This window comes from Ambystoma mexicanum, chromosome 5q (genome assembly GCF_040938575.1).
Source record: "Ambystoma mexicanum isolate Mex_15411 chromosome 5q, UKY_AmexF1_1, whole genome shotgun sequence".
Lineage (NCBI taxonomy): Eukaryota > Metazoa > Chordata > Amphibia > Caudata > Ambystomatidae > Ambystoma > Ambystoma mexicanum.
Genome location: NC_090933.1, coordinates 849,075,667 through 849,098,153, shown reverse-complemented (window position 1 = coordinate 849,098,153; position 22,487 = coordinate 849,075,667). Strand labels below are relative to the sequence as shown.

At 45.7% G+C, this 22,487-nt stretch overlaps 1 protein-coding gene across 3 annotated transcripts in view; it reads right to left on the bottom strand.

Moving 5' to 3' along the window:
* The window catches only part of C5QH8orf88 (chromosome 5q C8orf88 homolog), a 1,871,959-nt gene that overhangs the window by 817,335 nt on the left and 1,032,137 nt on the right, over positions 1 to 22,487 (bottom strand). The gene's annotated exons all lie outside the window — the stretch shown is intronic.

The window sequence follows — 22,487 nt, the reverse complement described above, 5'->3', positions numbered from 1 at the left end:
GTTGGATGGTGGTGAGCACCTCTTTCGAGGAAACAGGGGAGAAATGGAAAGGCAGGGTTGTGAGGGTTGGGGGTCTCCGCTGTGGAGGTGGGGAGCAGGGATTTCTTGAGAATGGTTTTATCTCGGAGGTTGAGGTTTTGTTTGCATGGGTTGATTGTACAAGGGAGCACCAGGATTTGTCTTTAGGGAAACTAGTGATGGGGGGGTGGGGCTTCAAGCTCCTTGAGGATTTTAAAGAGTTCTCGCTGGCTTCACTAATTTGAGAGTTTTTGATGGGTTAACAGCAGAATTTTACATTGCGTTTGGGGCAGTTCTGCTCCCATATTTATTGAGGGTCTGGGAAGAGACCCTCTCGAACTCTCAGCTACCAGAGACGCAAGACCACGATAACAGTGCTTCTAAAGCCTGGGAAACCTGGAGACGAGTGGAGTTCATATAGACCGCTATCACTTATGAACGTTGATGCCAAATATATCTGCTAAAATGATTGCAAAACAATTACTACCCCTGATGCCACACATGATCCATCACAATCAGGCAGAATTCATACTGGGTAGGCAAACCGCTCTGAATATATGCTAAGTGTTCAACGTAATGGGCCACATGTGGCCCAAGGACTCAGCAGTGACGTTTAAACTAGACGCGCAGAAGGCATTTGATATGGTTTCATGGGAATATATGTTTGTTACACTGTCTAAATGTGGGCTGGGTGACCAGATGGTTAAATATATTTGGTTACTATAGACACAGACATTAGCCAGGGTTTTAGTTAACACCACTCTATCTGAGCCATATCAATTGGAAAGAGGGACATGCCAAGAGGGACACGCCAGGACTGCCCCCTACCACCTATCTTATTTGCACTGGCAATAGAACCCATGGCAGACCTAATTAGAGAATGCCATAAACACTGTGGTATATATTGCTGGTTCCCCAGAGATGATCTCCTTTTACGCTGATGACGTTATGTTACACATTAGAGACCGACAGAGAATTCTAGACCCAATTATGGAAGACATCACAAATTTTGGGGAATTCTCGGGTTTCACAGTGAACAACACCAATTCGGAAATGTTTCTGCTAACAAATGCCACAACTAGACCACAAGCTGCATATCCGCTAAAATGGACCCCAGATCAGATTTAATACCTAGGAGTGATTTTAGTGGAAAGAAAAAATACACAGCTCTCTAACAATTATCATACATACAAAGAATACTTGAGAACCAACCTGGACAAATGGGCCCATATGTCACTGTAAGGAAGGCATGGTATCAACAGGAAGACAGACACAGTGACCACAGTTCAAGGGTTTTTATTGAACTTCAAAAAGGGTTTGAAAAACACCTATCTAATCCTAAATCTAAATATGGGAGCAAGGTATGAACATCAAATAATAATAACGCAGTCTTAGCGTGTCTTGTCAAAATAAAAGGGCCTATACTAATAGACCTATTGCCAATCTTCTTCTCTAAATGCACATAGTGTGGGAAACAATGTTATGCAAAAGAAAAGTGTTCAAGAAATCATATGTCAGGATGTCCAGGCCTTTGGCCTCCCTTCCCCACGTTTTCAGCACGGGACAAGGCCGTACACTCAAGCTTAGCACAGTCTCTGGTGTGATGGAGCAGTTATGATATGATAGTTTATTTATATAGCGCCTATACACAATAAGTTTCAAAGCACTTCAAGGCAAGCGAGGGAACAAGGGAAAATCCAATGACATTCTTACAGGCCATGAACAGTAAGGATGTGAAATTAACTATCGTACTCAGCCTGACGGCATTTCAGATAATGCTGGAGGGGGACGGGGAAAGTAAGGGGAGGGTGGAGGAGACAGACGAGGTTGCTATCATACTAGGTCCAGGGACAATTCTGATAGAGTAAGTGCATAGAAGAAAGTAAGGGGAGGAGATAGGAAAAGGGAGAAAGGGAGAGGAGAGAACAGAGAGCAAGCAGTCAAAAAGAGAGGAGAAGCAAGAGGGGAGAGCGAATACAATTACAGATGTCAGTAGGAACACATAATGTTGCAAACCTGGATACAAGATGATTATGGGAACAGCATGATTCAGGGCCACCATGAGAAAGGGTGACACACCGTGAATCAATGAAGTCCATAAAGTCAAATCCAGCATTGGCCACAAGACGGTGATGGTGAAACCAGAATGTATCAGGACAGACTCCTGCAAAAGTAGGCTGGAGGAGGGAGGGCAGGGTAGAAGAATCGAGCAAAACAGGCAACACCTGTGTGCGAGAAGGGGGAGGCATAAGGGAACATCAAAGGGGGACCAGAGGGGTGGGGATGGCCTGTAGGGACATAGGGAGTAAACACATGTTTATTCATGCTTACCTGCTGTCTGAGCAGGGGTTCGGGCCCTGGACCCTCCTGGTCCAAACAGAAATTGCCCTTTTCTTCGACGGCCCTTCGCTTCGGACGCCCGGGCGAGAGACACCCTTGATCTAAGAGTAGGAAGGAAGAGGCACGGTTAAGAAGATGTGCAGGGCTTAGGCCAGGTGACCAAGATCAACTTGCACCTGCTCCCCCATCTGCAAAGGAAAAGAGGCTGGAGTGCTCCTTAAGTAGGGAAAAAGAGCAGCAACTAGGAAGGCACCAGGTGGGCGGGGCTTGCTAAGTGAGGAAAAAGAGCGGCAACCAGGAAGGCACCAGGTTGGTGGGGCTTAGGCCAGGTGGCCAAGATCCACTTGCACTTGCTCCCCATCTGCCTGTTGAAACTAACATCAGGGCCTTCTGTGCACAAGTCTCTTTGCCTTTAAAAGTCTCTTCTTTCAGAGGGCCTGACGCGACAAACAAACAATACGTTATTTTCGTCTTGGAATTTCACACGTACTCAACTTCTCGGGTGATTCAGTATTCACTGCGGATCCCCCTCAGCCAGGCTCAGATGCAGTTTAACACAATGATCAATCAGTCTCCCTCTGCCGGGCTCAGACCAACTTAATTCTCTTTAACACAAAAGTTATTTTATCCCAAAAGCTTTCAAGTGATCTCCCTAGTTCGGGCTTGGACCAACCTAATTCACTTTGTCATTAACTTGTTCAATTGATCTCCCTCGTTCGGGGTCGGACCAACTTTCTCTATTTTGTCATCAACTCGTTTGGTAGTGTCAACATCGAAGACTTTCGATTGTGCACAGGATTTTGCTTGACCCTTGGCAGGACCACTTCGATGCACAGTTCTTTGCCACCGTTTCTTCACTCTTAGTTGGATACCTTACAGAGACCTTAGAATGAGCACACACGCGGTGCCTGACCCTTCTGTCAGGTAAGTTCAATCACTCATCTGTTGTTCAACTTCACTTGCGTTGGTTATCACATGCGTTTTAACACAATGTTCGACAATGTTGCTGCTTGCAACCTTGGCTTCAGCACAGACTGGTTCCTTGGCACTGCTTTGTTGTAGGAGCCATGGACAATACCACGTTGGCAGGTGATTCTCCCCGCCTTGATTATCGACGCGGGAGGATCCAGAGTATCTCTGACACACAATACATGATTCTTCAGCCTGGTTTCCTGTTCTTATGCTTTCTATTCTCAAGGGTTTGTGAAAGTAACAGTTTATTTATTTATGTATGTATTTATTTTGACATTTCTATGGCGTGCCAAGCCCAGGGGCATCTGGGCCCTTATTGCTTAATCAGGTTGGTTACAGTAATAGCTTGCAGTGATATTTGCTCCAGACATTGCTTACATAGGATAAAAGTGTTAGATACAGTTATTACATACTTCGGCTCAGGGGTTAATCTGTTTTCTCTCATAGTGAGTTGTCCGTGAGAAAGTATTTGCGTTGTAAAGGGGATGGGGGCTGAGTTCCTAAGTATTCTACCTGGTAGGATGGGGTAACAGTGTCACAGGGAAGGGGATACCACCTCTTGCCATCCGGTGCCCCACTCCCCGAAGACCCCTCACCCAGGTGAGCCTCCCGCACTGGTCCACCCCCAGGAACTGGATTCAAAAACAAAGGCCGTGTCCTGGCCACCTGGATGACAGATCCCCAGGGACTAGCGGGTGACACACCTTCAGGTTTCTCACATACCCTTCCCCTATGCGATGTAGCCGGAAACCGAGAAAGGAAATCTACGTTTCCTTGGTCTTAGCCTTTTCGGTGTTCCACAGTGAAACAGTAGGGTTGCAGGTCTAAGAACCATCGCATGACTTGAGGGTAAGAATCTTTCCGCTGGCTAATCAAAACTAATGGAGAATGATCTGTGACGAGTGTGAACTTCCTTCCTAGGAGGTAGTATCTAAGGTGGGTGATGGCCCACTTGATGGCAAGGGCCTCTAATTCCAGCACGTGGTACTTTTTCATGTGGGAAGTTTGTGACTAGTGAATGAGATATGGTGTTCCAATCCATCGAAAATTTGTGACAAGACTGCTCCTATCCCTGTAAGGGAGACGTCTGTTTGCAACACAAACTCCTTTGAGAAATCTACTACCTTTAGAATCCGGTTCTGGCACAGGGTTTGTTTTAGGTTGTTGTAACATACATCATCCTCGTCAGTCCAATTAATTGTCTGGGCTTCAGCTGTCCTGTCCGGGAAGTTAGGGATAAACCTATGGTAATAACCTATTAACCCTAAGAATGCTCTGAGGTCTCTCTTAGTTTTAGGTGTGGGGGTATCAAGGACGGCATTCACTTTCTCATGTTGAGGTTGGACACTATCATTCCCTACAAAGAAGCTGAAGTAGTTCACGGCTGATTGAGCAAGCTTACATTTGGATAGATTGGCAGTTTAGCTGGCTTATCTGAGGGAGAGATGGAAAAAATGGTCTTCCCAAGTTTTACTATAAATGACTATATCGTCAATATAAGCCACACAGAAATCGCAGTAGGACTGTAACATTTTGTCCATTTGTCGCTGGAAAGTGGCAAAGGCCCAGTGTAAGCCAAATGGGAATACTTTGAACTGGAATAGTCCCAGGGGTGTCGAGAAAGCTATCTTTTCCTTATCAGGGCCATGCACTGGGACCTGCCAGTACCCCTTAGTTAAGTCTAGGGTTGATAGAAAGGTGGCATTTACGAGTTTATCAATTAATCGATGCGTGGCATGAGATAGGCATCGAAGTCGGAGATGGCGTTGACTTGGCGGAAGTCTATGCAAAACCTCCAGGAATGGTCAGGTTTTGTGACCAATACTATAGAGGAGGACCATGGGCTTGAAGAGGGTACGATGATATTCGCCCTCAGCATTGTGTTCCCTTCCTCAACCACTATCTATCTACGGGCTTCCGGGAGTCTATATGGTTTCAGATGGACCACTTTTCCCTTGGGAGTTCCGATACAGTGATAAGTGCCTTGCCCTCTTGCTGGTTTCTCAGATAATACATCAGGGAATGTTGTAACTAAATCTTTTAAATCTTCTTGTTGTTGAATAGATAGCTCTTATGGAATTATCTATTTCCTCTGGTACAAAACAAGACAGTATTGTGGCATTGGCAGCAGAAGGCTATTTCGTCCACTCTTTTAAGAGATTTACGTGGTAGAGATGGGTCTTTTGTTTCCTGTCAGGTTGGGCTATGTTATAGGTACAGGTTCCTGTTCGTTTGAATATTTCATACGGCCCATGCCACTTTGAGACAAGTTTGTTTTCCGAGGTAGGTAAGAGGTAGGTAAGAGGACTAATACCATTTGTCCTATTGAAAATTATCTTAAATTTACCCTTTTGTCATAGGTGGACTTTTGTTGTGCTTGGGCTTTTTCCATACAAGTATAGACTAGATTTCAAACAAGTTTTATATGCTCTCACAATCTGATAGCTGTTTGTGAAAGGGGAATGGGTGCCTCTTCTCTTTCTTTCCATGTCTCCTGGAGCATATCTAGGACATCTCTAGGTTCTATATCATAAAGTAGTTCAAATTGAGAGAATCCAGTGGATGCCTGAGGGGTTTTTCTTACTGCAAATGGGGCCCAGGAGATCATGCGGTCCCAGTTCTTCCCTTCCTTATCTACCAACTTTCGAAGGATCGGTTTTAGTATTTTATTGAATCTTCCTACCAATTTGTTTGTTTGGGGATGGTAAACTGAGGTTCTTAGGGTGGCGATATGACTTGACTTCACCCATGAGTTTGCTCATAAAATTGGGTGCTTGATTTCCTTACGAAAACCAACCCTGGAAAAATATGGTAATAGGTGTTTTAAAATCTGCTGGTTGGTGTTGTTCGGCACAGGGAATGCTTCGGGGTATCTGGTAGCGAGGACATATTTGTTACCCAGTCTAGAGGTTTCCAATGGTCCAATGATATCCATCCCAATCCTTGAGAAAGGGACTTCTATTATTGGTCAAGGATTCAGAGGGGTAGGCAAGGGAATGTGAGTACTGTTTTTCTGATATATTTCACACGTCTGAATGAAGTTTTTATTTCAGCATGGATGCCTGGCCAATAAAATGTCCCACTGATGTGCACCTGGGTCTTAGATGTTCCTAAATGTCCCCCTGTCAAATGAGAATGTGCCATCTCTAGTACGATCTTCCGATGGGTTTTGGGGATTACTTCTTTTTTTAATCTGTTTATTGTTTTCATATAATTCAAAGTAAAAAATAACAAAACATCACAAATTAATATGCATTCCACTGTTACAATCACAACGGTTACTATTGTTATCACGTTTTATAGATAGCATATTCAGGTACACTCATTTCTCTACCCAACTACAATATAACCAAAAACTATTTACACTTGAGCTCTGACAACTGACTTTCAATTCATGTACCAGATTGTTTGGGGTGCGTGCACAGCTCCTACTTCCAGGGGTCTATTACCATTTGCTAGGGTGGAGAACCCGCCTTTCAAATTGCAGGTATACCTTTCACTCTCAAGACCTATCTTGTCATACTGTGCTGTGTTCAGGGCGGCCTGTCATCTGATGGTGGAAATGTTGCCAGCAGCAGGCTCTCCCATGATGGAAACTGATCTGACTGACCATCGTTTAGCCCCTCTTAGCGTCTGCCCATTCCCTTGTCTCTGCTAGGCTCAAGTGTTCAAAGTCCCTCCGCCATTGTTTATATACAGGTACTCATGTACATTTCCAGGACATAGCCACTCTCCTCTTTGCCAGTATGCAAGCGAAGTCCATAAACTTCAATATGTGCCTGAACTTGGTTGGCCTGGAATATACTCCCAGGAGACATTCCAAAGGGGTCCATTCAAATCTAATGATTTCCACTTTCCTGCAAGTCTGTTCTATTTGGTCCCAAAACATTTGTATCTTAGTGCATCTCCATAACATGTGCATTAGGTCTGTTTCATCCGAGTTACACCATGTGCAGACAGCTGTTAACCCTCTTCCAAATTGAACCACTCATCGGGGTCCATATATGACCTATGTAATACATTAAGTTGTATCAAGCTAAACCTCTCATTGCGCGATACACAATTGACAAAAGACAAGGCTTGCTCCCATTGTACAGCAGTTATCTGTCCCCCCTACATCTAGCTCCCACTTGCCCTTCAATTTTTCATGCATATTTTTGTTCAGTCCTCTAATACATTCATATATACGACTGGTTGGCTTAATTCCATCTTCCAACTGGTACATTAATGACAATAACGCATCTTCTGTCGGATTCTCTGGTAGCCCTTCCCAGTTTTGGTTAGCTGTTCTACGAACCCTCACATAACACAGGAATTGTCCTCCCGGTAGCCCGTCTTTACTAGATCATCCAGCTCTTTAAACTGCCCATTAGTGAACAAATCTCCCCATGTGTATGCCACCTGTCTCTCCCAGACTCTAGCTACCCCCAGCTTTGCCCAGTTAGTACTGGCGTATGCCACCAATGGAGCCTGACTAGCATATGGGCGAGACGATCGTGTAACCTTCAATGTCCTATTCCACACCAGCCTGCCTAGTTGCAATAGCAGACATTGGGACCTCATGCATGTCGCCGGAGCCCACAGACACTCCTTAAGCCTACTCGGCCATACCACCTGACTTAGCAAATCTGTTTTTGTATTTGCTTCATCCATGAGCCAATGTGCCACAAATCTTAGCTGCAATGCCAAATAGTACCATTCAAATTGTGGTAATTGTGCTGCCCCTTCTAGGTACGGTGAGTATAATGTGCTCAGAGCTATCCTACGGCGACCGCCTCCTCACAAGAAGTCTCTCAGTATCCCCTCCAGCGGCTGGAAAAAGTCTGGTTCTATATAGCAACAGACATAAAAAAAATGCATATAGCAGTCTTGGGAGTATTACCATCTTTGTTTTGGACACCCTTCCCATAACTGAGAGCGGCAAGCGTGTCCAGAACTTCATGGAATGCCGTATCCCCCTCCAGTGCTCACAATGTGTTATAATTATGGGTTATGTGCTATCTGCACCCCCAGATACCAAAATTTACACATTTTCCATCTCAGCCAGAATTCAAGGAGATTCATCTCATCCTTCTCTCTCAATCCCACGAGAGGAAATACACACAACTTTTCTCTACTAAACTTAATCCCGGTCAGCCCAGCAAAGTCATCTAGGACCTCCATAATGATGGGGAGGTTATCTGCTGGTTCGCAAAGGTACAGCAGAACATCATCCGCATACAGCGATAGAAGGTGTCGCCTTTCAGCAATCAATATGCCCACGGCCAGATACTCCTGCCTCAGGTACACCGCTATCGGTTCTAATGCCAAGATGTAAAGCATCAGCGACAGAGGGCACCCTTGCTGTGTGCCTCTATGAATGTCTCACAGCCCCGAAATACACTTCCCGGATTTCAGTCTAGCCACTGGGCTAGTGTAAAGCAACTTGATCCAGCATTTGAACGTCTCCCCAAATCCAAACCTCTGTAATACCGCAAGCATCCATTCCCAATACACAGAGTCAAAAGCTATTATAGCATCTAGAGAAGCCATCATCAGATGCTCCGGGCATCCATTTGTACAATCTATCACATGTTGTAACCTACGTAGGTTTAATGACGTGCTACAATTTGGGACAAACCCTGTCTGATCTGGATGTATTACAGTGGATATCACCCTGCGCACCCGACGCGCCAATATTGCTGTAAGAATCTTAGCATCATAATTTAATGGGGCCAGAGGGTGATATGAATCGCACCTTTACAGGGGTTTCCCGGGCTTTAGTATTGGTGTGACCCACATCTCTCTCATTCCCAGCGGGAGAAATCCTTGTCATATGCCTCCTCATACACTTTCAATAGCGGCTCTGCCAGCACCGAGCTGTATTCCTTATAAAATTCTGACGGCAATCCATCTCCCCCAGGCGCTTTAGCTGAAGCCAATTTCTCAATTGCCTCTTTCACCTCCTCTATTGAAACAAGCTGATCTAACTCCCTTGCCTGCTCATCTACCAAACGAAGGAGCCTAATCTTTCCAAGCACCATCTGTGACCTCCATGGGACCCCACATTCATCCTGGAGCAGCGTTGTAACTCTCTTAGGATGTTCCTGCTTGCACAGCCAGGTCAGCATTCTCCCAGATGTATCTCCCTCTTTGTGTGCCTGTTCCATCTTCATCTCATAATCACATTTTGACAACCTACCCCAGACTTGCTGACAATTTAGGCACACCTCAGCAAGTGTATGTTCTGACTCCCCAGCTCCACAGGGCTGGGATTCCAATCTCATAACCTACGCCTCTAATGCCTCCAATTCTCTCCTCAATTGCCTACGTGTCCCTCGCGCCTTAGAAATTGCCTCGCCCCTAACCACCACCTTCAGCGCCTCCCACACCATTCCCCAACTGTTGACACCCCCAACATTCACCTCCGAGTACTGGTCTATAGTTTCCCTCAGTGAATCGACGAAAATCTTGTCCTACAACGCCTTCACCGGGAGTCACCAAGTCAGTACCGGGGGTCTATAGCATCCAGCTTCCCATATTACCAGCAGGGGAGAATGATCCAATACTGTGTGCCCCGTATATTCAGCACCTATATATTGCCCCAAACTCTCTGGCCCTACAAATATATAGTCGAGCCGTGTATATAAAGCATGGTGGGGGGGGGGGAGTAGAATGAATATCCCCTGACTCCAGGGTGTCGTTCCCTCCATATATCCACTAGTGCCAGATTTGATAGGACTGCCTTTAAGGCCACCTTAGAACCTGCTGGCCCACTTCGAGAAGGCAGTGATCTATCCATCAAAGTATCATGCACGAAATTAAAATCCCCACTCCACAGAAACATCAGATCTCTCTTCTTTGTGACCAGCCTGCTGCTAACTTTCTTAACATGAGTCTGAATCCCAGTGTTGGTTGAAATACGAGTTCACTATACAGACTTCTTTTTGTCCTATATATCCATGCAGTTTGACATACCTGCCCTGGTTGTCATGTGTTGCCTCTATCACACGCAACAGTACTGATGAGTCTGCCCATATTAGGAACCCTCTTGCGTACTGGGAATATGTGGAACCATACCCTACCCCCCACCCCACCTGGACAGTAGTAAATCTTGACCCTCAGGAAGTAGATGTGTCTCCTGTAATAGGGCCACAGGCACCTGCTTCCGCCTGATTTCTCTTTATATATGTCCCTAATCCTCTAACATTCCATGATAAAATATTGCATCTAGGCATGGTAGCTTGTGATAGTCTACTCCCCTCCTCCCAACATGCCCACTTTCCCTAGTTTCTGTTTAGCCATGGAGCTTTCCGGACTCCTCATACATTCCTGCACCCTACAATTGGTAAATCTTCTACATCTTCCTGATATCGCCTCGCCATTCACACCCTTGTTTCTAGACATCTTGAGCTCACAACCAACACTAACCAAAACCAAACCCCCCCCCAAACGTCAAGTGTAAACATTGCTCAACAGCGAAATCCCGTTCGGCAGACCCGTACCTCCTGGGTTACATCCATGGGGTACCGGTTCTAAGACGGCAACCAGCTGACCTAGCTAAACACCTGTTTTGGGGTTGTTTTAACACCATCTAGTGGTGTCATTGCCCTCCCCTGCAAACAGAAAACACATTTGTAACTGCAAACTTGTGTCAATTATATGGCATTACTCCGTTATTTCTGCCTTTGCCGCTACTCAGCATCTTCCAGCGGCTGTTCCAGGCCTGTAGTTAGTCCCTCTATTAAGTTCCTTATGTTGTCCAGTGTACCCGAGCCAGTTATTGCCTTTAATTTTTTAGGGTCGTCCATTTCACCTGGAAGGCACTCCTCTCTCTTATCGCCAAGATTACTGTGGTCTAGCCACATGTTTGTCGCTGCTTGAGTTTCAAGAAAGTGCGTCTTTCCCCATATAGGATCTTTAACCTGGCTGGAAACATCAGCATATACTTGACGCCTAGCCTCCTGAGTTGTGCCTTGAAAGAGATAAAAGAATTACGCCTTTGCTTCACCAGAGGTGTATAATCTGGGTATATGGCAACTGTTGCGTCTACCCTCTTTATGGTTCATCCTTCTCTGGAATAGCAGAGCACTACTTCTCGATACCTGAAGTTTAATATTCTCACTATTATCGGTCTAGGGTGCAAGCCCAGAGGGGGTTTCCGTTGTAGGGACCTATGCGCCCTCTCCACTGCAAAGCGCTGTGATAGCTTCTCAGGTCCAATTTCCTGCAGCCGTAATGTTTCAACGTAGACTGTCGGGTCCCGGCCCCCGATTCCCTCTGGCAGCCCCAATAGCCTAACGTTGTTTCTTCGGGACCTTCCTTCTGCTTCCTCAATCCTGGCTACAAGTGAGGCATTTTTAATTTCCAATTTAAGCAGTTTCGTAGTGTGATCCTCCAACACCGCGGCTATTTCCTTCAGTATTGACTCTGTGGTTGTCACCCTTTCTGTCAGCGAACTGACATCCTGACGGAGGAGTTGTACATCTATGCCCACTGCCTCAATTTTGCCTTCTAGGGAAGTTTTTAAATCCAGTATTGCAGCTAATATCTTTGATTCCTGTGGGTCTTCTCGCTGCTCCCCAGCTTATTCTTCTGTCACCCCCGTCACGAATGACGCCTCCATGGGCTACGCCTGCATCTAGAAGGGTCCATGATCGACCCATTCTGTTTGTTCTTTGGCGGGGGGGGCATCACTGCCTTAGTCGCATAGTTCGCTATTTGCTCTCCTTTTGACTCGCCCACACCTGTGTATTTCTCCACTTAGGTCTTTCTATGGATTCTCCCTCCTACTTCGTGTCCACAAGTCTCAATTGCGGGGTAGTCGCCTATCCCTCCGTCACCTAGTCCAACATGCAATTTTACAATGCGCTTAGTGTCAAGTTCCATTTATAGAACTCCCTTGGGGGCGGCGTCTCAAATGTACTTCCAATAATTTAGCACCCCCTTCTCTTGGCGCCCTCCATCTGCCAACAGCTCTACCAGCCATGTTGTATGTGTCCGCTAATCCTCAGGGTTCCATTTTCACATTGGCCATCTATCATCAGTCTGCTGCCACCCCTCACAGTCCTTTCCTGTTTTCCCTCACTGCTGCGGCTCGCCTTTCCCCGCTATCAGGCTCCGCTCTGCAGTGCCACTCACCCACGGTCCAGGGCAGCCAGCTCCTCGGATGATGGGAGTTTGGTCTCCGCCTCCCAATCTGAATAAGCCCTGTGGGGGCTGCTCTTCAGCGATATTGTGTCTCCCTCTGCTCTCGATTGAGTCCACCTTCAGAGTTCAACTCTGCCGCCTTCGGTCGCATCAGCCATACCTCAACGATGCATGCACTGCCCACTGCAGGCTCACAGGATAACATTACTCCTCTCAACTTCACTTGTTTGTTATATCGGGTGTCCCACACCTGGCCCTTCCTTCAGTACGGCACACAAATGCCTCAGTCTGCAGTATCAGGATCTGTTTTCAGGATCCCTGCAGGAGCTGCAGCAAGACACGTCTGGACTACATGGGCCGAGACCACGCCCCCTGGCTTTTGGGGATTACTAACTGAGTTTTACTTAGGCCTTCTGTGACGGTTTCCTTTCTGTACAGTAATCCCTGTCTTAGGAAGAAAAAGGGACTTCCCTTCTCTACTACTTCTCCTTCAGGAATTATTTGTAAGAAAGCCTCAGCAAGTGTTGGATCATTTCACTGGGTGAAGGCTAGGTCGGGAAGGATGGTAGGTTCTTCTTCCCTTTTTGCTTCAGTGGTAGATGGTTCATCAGCTTCCCCAAAACATAAACCTCTCTCAGTATCTTCCAGTACACGCTCTCTAAAACGAGGAAATAGAACCCTTTCAAGAATTCCTTGTGCAATTTTATCCCCAAGGTGTACTTCAAATGGAATTTTGCCATGTTCTATAGGAGAACCTTTATGTCTCCCCGGAAGTCGGAATCTATGACAACTGCTAGAACATCTAGATCGAACTTCCAAGCCAGGCCAGATTTTGGGGGCAATCTTATATAACACCCAGGAGGGGTATCAAAACTAAGTCTGTGGGAATCATTCCTCTTTTCCCTGGAGGGATAATAGCTTCTCTGCTGATCTGTGCCTCTCACCACCCAGAATACAGATACCAACTGTATTGCTATTGCCTACCATAGCTGCTTACAAAATACCAAAACACCACGTAAAGCCAAAAGTTCCAATTTTTGGTACAATCAAGAACTAGTGACGCTTAGGCGGCTCAAAAGGGCGCTAGAACATGGCTACAAGAAATCCCCTACTCCAGACTCAGCTAAATCTCTCAGCGAGGCAATCAACAAATATAAAACCTTGGTTATTGAACAGAAAGCCAATGCCCTGAATGCTTGTATGAACAACACAGCCTCCAACTCGAAAGAGCTGTTCACTATATTACGAGAACTGGAAAACCCCATCCCTGTGACAAATACCATAACAGCCAGTAAAGAGTGGTGTACCACAATCCAACATGCATTAGCTACTAAAATTGAGAAGCTCGAAGATAAAATCATAGCCAAACAAAATCTACTAGCTAAAAAAGGTCCACCCCAAAACCCAAAGATCTAGACCGGACAAAACATGCCAACAGTTTAGCTTCTCTCAGGTCAACCAAACCCAGGTCCAAGAGATCATTGTAGGGCTCAAACCATCAAACTACAAAGGAGACTGCTTCCCAGTCCAACTTATTAAATTATGCGCCCCACAGTCTCCCCCCATCATCGCTGACTTTGTCAATGCTTGCTTCAGAACGAATGTCGTCCTCTCCAACATCAAAGAAGCCTGGGTCACGCCCCTCCTGAAAAAACCCTCCCTGGAACCCACTGTACCCACCAACTACCGCCTCATCACCACCGTCCCTTTCCTTCTAAAAATAATAGATAAAATAGCCTATTCCCAAATCCAACTCCACCTGGAATCAAACCACTTACTAGGAACAAGACAACCTGGCTTCTGGCCTAGCCATAGCACGGAAACAGCCCTACTGGACCTAAAAATCCAAATGGACAGTATTAGAGACTCAGGTAACCTCTGCATCTTACTACTGTTAGACTTATCAGCTGCGTTTGATTTGTTTGATCATGATAAACTCTGTAATACATTGGCAGGCAACTTCTATTTCTCACATGAAGCCACAGCCTGGGTCAAATCATTCTTAGCTGATCGAACCTCGAGAGTTGCCATAGGCAGGGAAGCCACAGATCCTATTTCTGTTCCCATAGGCTTTCCCCAAGGTGCATGCCTTTCACCCACTTTCTACAATGCCTATAATAAACTTCTCTTTGCTGCTCTTGATTATATGGGTGTCATCTACACCAATTTTGCAGATGATACCCAGATCCTGATCCCTATTTCAGGGAACTATGAACAAGACAAAAGCCTAATAAATGAAATCTATGCTATCATACAAAATTGGATGGCAAGAAACAGTCTCTGCCTCAATGATGAAAAAACAGAGATCCTTATCTTGGGTGCCCCGACTAAAATCAAATCCCTCCACCCTGACTACACCTCCTTCATCATTGATGGTACACCCTTCCCGATCCTCAACCAAGTTAAAACATTCGGTGTTTATCTGGACTCAAATCTCACCATAAGAAAGCACATTAAGACTCTCTCCACCTCCACTGCTTACACTGCCAAACCAATAGCGCTGAGTCAACAATTCCTGACACCAGAAAACTGCATCACTCTCGCCCAAGCACTATTTTTGTCTAAAGTAGACTACTGTAATGTACTATTACTAGGCTTGTCACAATCCAACCTAGAAAAACTCCAACTCTTACACAATAAAGCACTGAGAGCAGCTCTCGGCATCAAAAAGGCAGACCATATTTCCAACATAAGAAGAGAGGTGCACTGGCTGCCCATCAAAGCAAGATTACGATTCAAAACCCTCTGCATTACACACAAATGCTTAGCTACGAAGGCCCCTGTGCACCTCAACAACACAGTAAGACCGAATTCCTCGACAAGAGCCCTGAGATCTAACAAAAACTCCCAACTCTGTATACCACGCTTCAAACGCACAAGGTCAGGAGGTAGTAGCTTCCTGGTCCAACCGCCAAAAAACTGGAATTCACTCCCAGCATTACTGAGAGAAGAACCATCTCACCCCAAATTAAAATAATTCCTAAAGACTTGGCTATTCAACAAATACTAATCCTACCTGGTACCCATCAACCCCATGCCACCAGAAACTTTACTTGCCTTCACTTCACCCTTCTACTAGACTCACCATAATGAATAATTTTAATTTCTTATGATTACCAGTTCATTCTGTTATGCTGTATGTGTTCATGTTTCTCGCATCTTTCTCTATTGTAACCAGAGAAAGCCTTATTACCCTGTAACCAGAGAAAGTAAGCCTTCTGTAACCTACGCCGTGATACCCAATGGTTTGGGCGTATAACAAATGCAATAAATAAATAAATACAGATATCAAAGCCTATGGATTCTTTTGTAGTGATAGAGGGGTGTGAGGCTCTATGACTAAGCTTCTGGAATTTTAGGGTTCCCCTATTTGTCTCAATTGAGTCACATCCCAATCCTGACACCACATGTAAGGAAGGCATGGTATCAACAGTAAGACAGACACAAGTGACCAAGTTCAAGGTGTTTATTGAACTTCAAACAGGGTTTGAAAAACGCCTATCTAATCCTAAATCTAAAGATGGGAGCAAGCTACGACCATCAAATAATAACAACACAGTCCTAGGGTGTCTTGTCAAAATAAAAAGCCTATAATAATAAACCTATTGTCAATCTTCTTCTCTAAATACACATGGTATGTGAAACAATGTTATGCAAAAGAAAAGTGTTCAATAAATCATATGTCAGGATGTCCAGGCCGTTGGCCTCCCTTCCCCATGTTTTCAGCACGAGACAAGGCGGTACACTCAAGCTTAGCACAGTCTCTGGCTTCTCTGGCACGTGGGTGCAGTTCAGACTTTAACATCAGGGCCAAGTCTCTATACCTTTCAAAGTCTCTTCTGTCTGAGAGGGCCTGATGCAACAAACAAACAATACGTTATTTTCCTCTCGGAACTGCACACGTACTCAACTTCTCCGGTGATTCACTATTCACCTCGGATCCCCCTCAGCAGGGCTCAGATCTGGTTTAAAACAATGGGGGTCATTACAAGTAAGGCGGTAAGGGGTTAACGGCGCCGGTAAAGGTGCCGGAGCCGTCAACCCCTTATCGCCTCATTACGAGTCTGCTTGCGGGAACCCGCTAAGGACACCTGGTTTTACCAGGCGCCCTTAGTGGGTCCCGCGAGCAGATCAGGGTGCTAACAACGGACCTGTTATTAACGGGCCCGTTGTTAGCACCCTCCCCATGCCCCTTGAGCCCTATGGGGCTCAAATGGGAAAGGGGAAGGGTTCCGCGAATGAGGAATTACCGGTCCTCCAAGGTCGGAATGGCCCGGTAATTCCTCATTCGGGGAACCCGGACCCGGTACCTGGTAAGGGAGTAGCCATGCCGCTAATTGTGGCATGGCTACCTCCAAACTTGTAATGACCCCCAATGTTCAATAAGTCTCCCTCCGCCGGGCTCAAACCAATTTAATTCTCTTTAACACAAAAACTATTTTCATTCGGGCTCGGACCAACTTTCTCTATTTTGTCATCAACTCGTTTGGTAGTGTCAACATCAAAGACTTTCGATTGTACACAGGATTTTGCTTGACCCGTTGCAGGACCACTTTGATGCACAGTTCTTTGCCACTCTTTCACCTTTCTCTACTCATAGTTGGATACCTTACAGAGACTTTTGAATGAGCACGCACGCAGTACCAGACCACTCTGTCAAAGGTATTGCATCTTGGTTGCAAAGTTCAATCACTCAGCTGTTGTTCAACTACACGTGCGTTGGTTATCACATGTGTCTTAACACACTGTTCGGTTCAGCGCTCACCATACAATGTTGGTGCTTACAACCTTGGTTTCAGCACAGCCCGGTCTGGTATCAGTCTCAGTCTAACTCACCAGCTTTGTTGATTTTACTGGCACTGCTTTGTTGTAGGAGCCAAGGACAAACCACGGCGGCAGGCGATTCTCCCAGCCTTGATTACCGACCCAGGAGGATCCTGGGTACCTCCGAAATACCTCTGAAATACAATACAGGATTCTTCAGCCTAGTTTCCTGGTCTTACGCTTTCTATTCTCAAGGGTTTGTGAAGGTAAAAGGTCAAGAGCACCTCCCTCCTTTCACCCCCTTCTGTTTTGCCATCTTTCTCCTCATGTTAGACTGCCATCTTGGAACTACTGCTTCCTCATGTGTTTTGCCTTGCTTACAGTGTGCCCTCGTGCTCCGCCTTTTATCCGTGTGGGGAAGTGTAATGAAGTCAGGTGTGTGTGATGGTCAGTAATTGCCTTACCCTGCCTGACCATTGTATTGGGACATGTCAGGTACACGGCTAGGGTGTTAGTCCGTTTTCTCTCATAGTGAGCTGTCCGTGAGAAAGTGTTTATGTTGTAAAGGGAGGGGGGGAGCGAGTTCCTAAGGATCCGACCTGGTAGGATGGGGTAAAGGTGTTACAGGGAAGGGGATACCGCGTCTCTCCATCCGGTGTCCCACTCCCATTCCCCGAAGAACCCTCACCCAGGTGATCCTCCCGCACTGGTCCACCCATAGGAACTGGATCCAAAAGCGATGGCTGTGTACTGGCCACCTGGATGACAGATTCCCGGGGACTAGTGGGTGAGACACCTTCAGGTTTCTCACACCACTCTCACCTACTGTTAGGCTTGCCATGGTCAAAATGATAATTCTCCCCAAACCGTTATACATCTTTGTCAGCATTCCCATATGGCAGAGAAAGAGATTATTCACCGACCTACATGGCATAATGTCCCAATTTTTGTGGCATGCTGGCGCTGTACGAAAAAAGTGGGAACATTTGAAACAACCACATCAAACAGTGGGGTTCGCAGGACCACATACTGAATTATATTGGATAGCTACCCAAGCACAGTTTGCCTCATATTGGTTTGGGCAAGAAAACACTCTGCCGCATACTAACCTGGAGCGTGCAGCAGCAGGCAAGGCACACCTTAGAACCCTATTCATCAATGGCGATTATAAGGATGAATGTGCATACGACCCAGTACAGACCACACTTTTAGCGTGGATACATCATTTTTTTAAAACTGACATGGCTCGCCCATATTATAAATGCTTACCGTTGTGGTGATTCTCCACCCTCCCTCCCACTTGGGACAACACTCTCAACATTAACTCCTTAACATTCATTCCCAACATTAACTGGGACAACATTAACTCCTCTCCCTCTCACTCCTCCCCTCCCTCTTCCCCCCACGCCCCTTCAGCTTACATGTCTCACTTCTCACCTGTCACCCCTTCTAACGTCTCCCTCCTCCTATCCAAATCCCATCCTACTGCAGCCCCTTCTCCCCACCCTCCTTATTCTGAAAATGTACCCCCTTCTTATTCCTTACCTAACCTCCTTTTTCTATATCTCTCTCTCCTCTGCTATTTTCCCGTCCGCTTTCAAGCATGCCATTATCATCCCCATTCTGAAGAAACCTTCTTCCCTCTAACCTCTGCTCAATCTCGCTTCTCCCTTTCCTTTCTAAAATACTTGTACGCCTAGTCTACTCCCAGCTCTCTGCCTTTGTTATCAACCTTTCTCTCATTCCCTCCTCTCAATCTGGCTTCCGCCCTAAACACTCCCCTGAAACTGCTCTCACTTATGTTCTCAATTCCCTCCTCACTGCTCGCTACTCTAAGCAATCCTCGGTCCTCATTCTCCTTGACCTCTCTGCTGCCTTTGATACTGTCGATCACCCCTTACTTCTCAATACTCTTTCCTCTTTTGGTTTCAAAGGTTCTGTTCTCAACGGGCTCTCCTCTTACATTTCCTCCCACTCTTTTGCTGTCTCTTGGGGCGGTCGCACCTCATCTACTCTCCCCCATGACTACGGTGTACCCCAAGGCTCTGTTCTTGGCCCTTTTCTATTCTCTCTTTACACCTCCCTTCTTACCCCTATCATCTCTTCCTTCAGAATTTCTCACCATTTCTATGCTGATGACACCCAGCTCTTCCTTTCCTTCTCTTCCCTCACTCCTGATCTACACCTTAATCTCTCTTCCTGTCTTACTGCTATTAAAAACTGGATGTCATCCCATTTTCTCTCTCTCAACAATGAGAACACTGAAGTCCTATTCTTTCCCTCCAACACTCAACCCCCTCCCTCTCCTCCTCCTTTTATTCACGTTCCCCCCTCGAATCTTCCCATCTCTGACCACGCTGGCAATCTAGGCATTCACTTTGACTCCTCCTTTTCCTTTTCCCACCATATCTCTCTTACCTCTCGCGCCTGTCGCTACCACCTTTTTAACATTTGCAAAGTGCGCTCCTCTCACCTTCCACGCCACTAAACTTAATCTCCTCCCTCATCTTCTCTTGCCTCTTCTTTTGCTCTTCTATCCTTTTTGGACTCCCTGCCTCTCATCTCGGCCCCCTCAAGTGCCTCTACCACTCTGCTATCCGTACCCTCTGTCTCCTTGGTATCAGGTAATAATAACCCCAACAAAAATATCGCCATATATATGGCCGTTTGGTTTGCAATAGGCAATATTTTTGTTGGGGATATTATGTGGGAGGGGGCTGCGGGGGTGTCCCCCGAACATTAAAAAATGATGCGCGGGTTGTGGGGGTGTCCCCTGCAGGGTCCATGTGTGAATTTCGCTGCAAAAATATGGCGATATTTTTGCGGCAGAATTATCACATGGAACCGTCTCCTTGCTCCTCATGACTCCATTTCCTCCTCCCGTTCTTACCTTGGCTGGCTTCCCTTTCATTCCCAACTTAAATTCCGTTTCCTCTGTCTTGTCTTTAAATCTCTTCACGACCTTGCTCCCCCTATCTCTCCTATCATTCTACACCACGTCCCGCTCCCTCCGTTCTGCCAACCTCTTCCTGCTCTCTGTTCCCCCGCCCCCATGTGCCTCTTCTCGCTTTCGCTCCTTTCAGCTCCTAGCCCCCCTACATTGGAACTCCCTTCATCTCTCTATCCGCTCCATCCCCATCTTTTCCTCCTTCCTTGAAATCTCTTCGACTCCATTCCCCACCCTGAAACCTCTCTTTCTCTCTCCCTACCTACTTCCTCTCCTCTTACGATCACCTATCGTTTATCTTTACAGGCAAATTGCTCTATACACTGTTTTGTTGGTTTGACTCATGTTTTATAAATTGCTTCTACTGTTATAATCTTCTATGTATCTTGTTGTTATAATGCGAAGTGCTTTGGAGTAAAGCGCTATATAAACACAATAAATACAAATACAAATACTCTCTGGAAACACAGGGAAGGCCTGGGTACCATACGCTGGATGACATGTTTCCAGATGGTAAACTTTTAACGATGTAAACCTGGAAAGAGGGACACAAAGGCACTATCACAGAGATTCTGATGGTGGCACTCATGAAATGGTGGGAAGGGAGTCTGATCGAACAACCAGAAAATGAAATTGTGGTCCTTATTTACAATTCATATGGTTATCAGAGGACTTTAGCCTCCCTAGAAAAGATGCCCTCGGGTTTGGTGCGCTTTACAAATGACAAAATAAACAAATAAATAATTAAAACAAATAAATAAGATCCCTGTAAAAACAGTTAAGGCTAGAGAGCAGTAGGCCATGGAATTGGGCATGAAAATCACAGATGACACTTGGGGACAAATGTGCTCAATCACCAGATCTGTTTCTATGAACACCAGGTTCAAATGTATGCAATTTAAGACCCTTAATAGGGTACATTACACTTCCTACAAACTTAAGAAAATATATCAGGATAAGGATGGTCTATGCCCGCGCTGCAAGAGTGAAAACTCAGGCTATCTACACGGTATCAAGTGAAAAAGTAGTTTAAATATAAACTGGAAAACATTTTTGGATTTAGAAAGACCGCTCTGTGACCGTACAGAGCGGTCTTTCTAAATCGAACTCTCATGCCCATGCCACACACAAGTGCATGCAGGGGCTGGCAAGCACGGGCAGGAGAGGAAAGGAGCATCAAGTGAGGTAAGTGTATTTAATGTGTTGTGTGTTTGGGGAGAAAGTGTTTGTTGGGCTGGGAAGCGGGTAGTGCGTGAGGAAATGCAGTGTTCGGGGGGTTATACCACCCCGATTAACAGGCAAACCAACGGGAGATGGTGGGGACAGGATCCCCTTCTGAGGCGGGCAGGAGCAGGGGGGAATGTGATATTTCGGCATTTTAAAGGCCACACAAAAACAGCCCAAAAAGAAAAAATCTGTCCTTTTTGTTTTCAGCCTTTAAAATCCAGAAATATCACATAGAACAATCTACACGTTGTGGGCCTTCCCTAGGCTTTCAGTATTCTTGGGGCTAGATATATCAAACGTTGACTGAACTCATTGGCACACATCTAGAATCATCTCCTTTGAGTGGCCTCTTTGGGATTTGGGGTAATATTCCAGAAGAACGTAAGAGAGGCTTTCTCAACATGGGATGTACACAGGTGTGTCTTAAGGAAATGGAAGTACTATGCACCACCAAGAAAAGAGGAATGGTTGAAGGGTCTGGTAGGGGTGAAAGACTGAAGAGCTATTTTTGTCAACAATACCTGTGACAGCTAGACCCAGAGACATATGGTTGGAGTTTCCCAATGTGCTGCCTTTAATGCATGCTCCATATCACAGGTTTCATGGGTTTGGGTGGAAAAATATTCAAAATGTTAATGGAAACGTGGTTGAAGGCATCGTTGAATGTAAGATGCTGTAAATTGTACCCTGGATAACTTCATGTTGTGCAGTGCTTGGAATTATAACAATATCTTCTATGTTATGCTGATTGTAACCAACTGTGTAAACCAATAATAAACGAAGTTAAAAAAAACAAGGACAATGTTGAGAAATGTTGAGAAGTAGGCGAGTAAACAGCAACTGGTAATTAGCCTACTGGTAAATGTATATTTTAAGAGGTACGGTATGGCTAGCACGCAGAGTTGTGCATGTTGGGGATTCTGAACTCTAAGCTGCAGTCTTTACTTTGTAAAGAGCAGTTTTCTGGTCTGACCTGCTGGATGAGCAGGGTTCTAAACAAATGGTGAAGGAGGGGGGTTGTCTGCCCTGCTGCTTTTCAATCCAACGCAGACAAATGGACAGCTACAGGCTGCATCACTAAAGGAATACC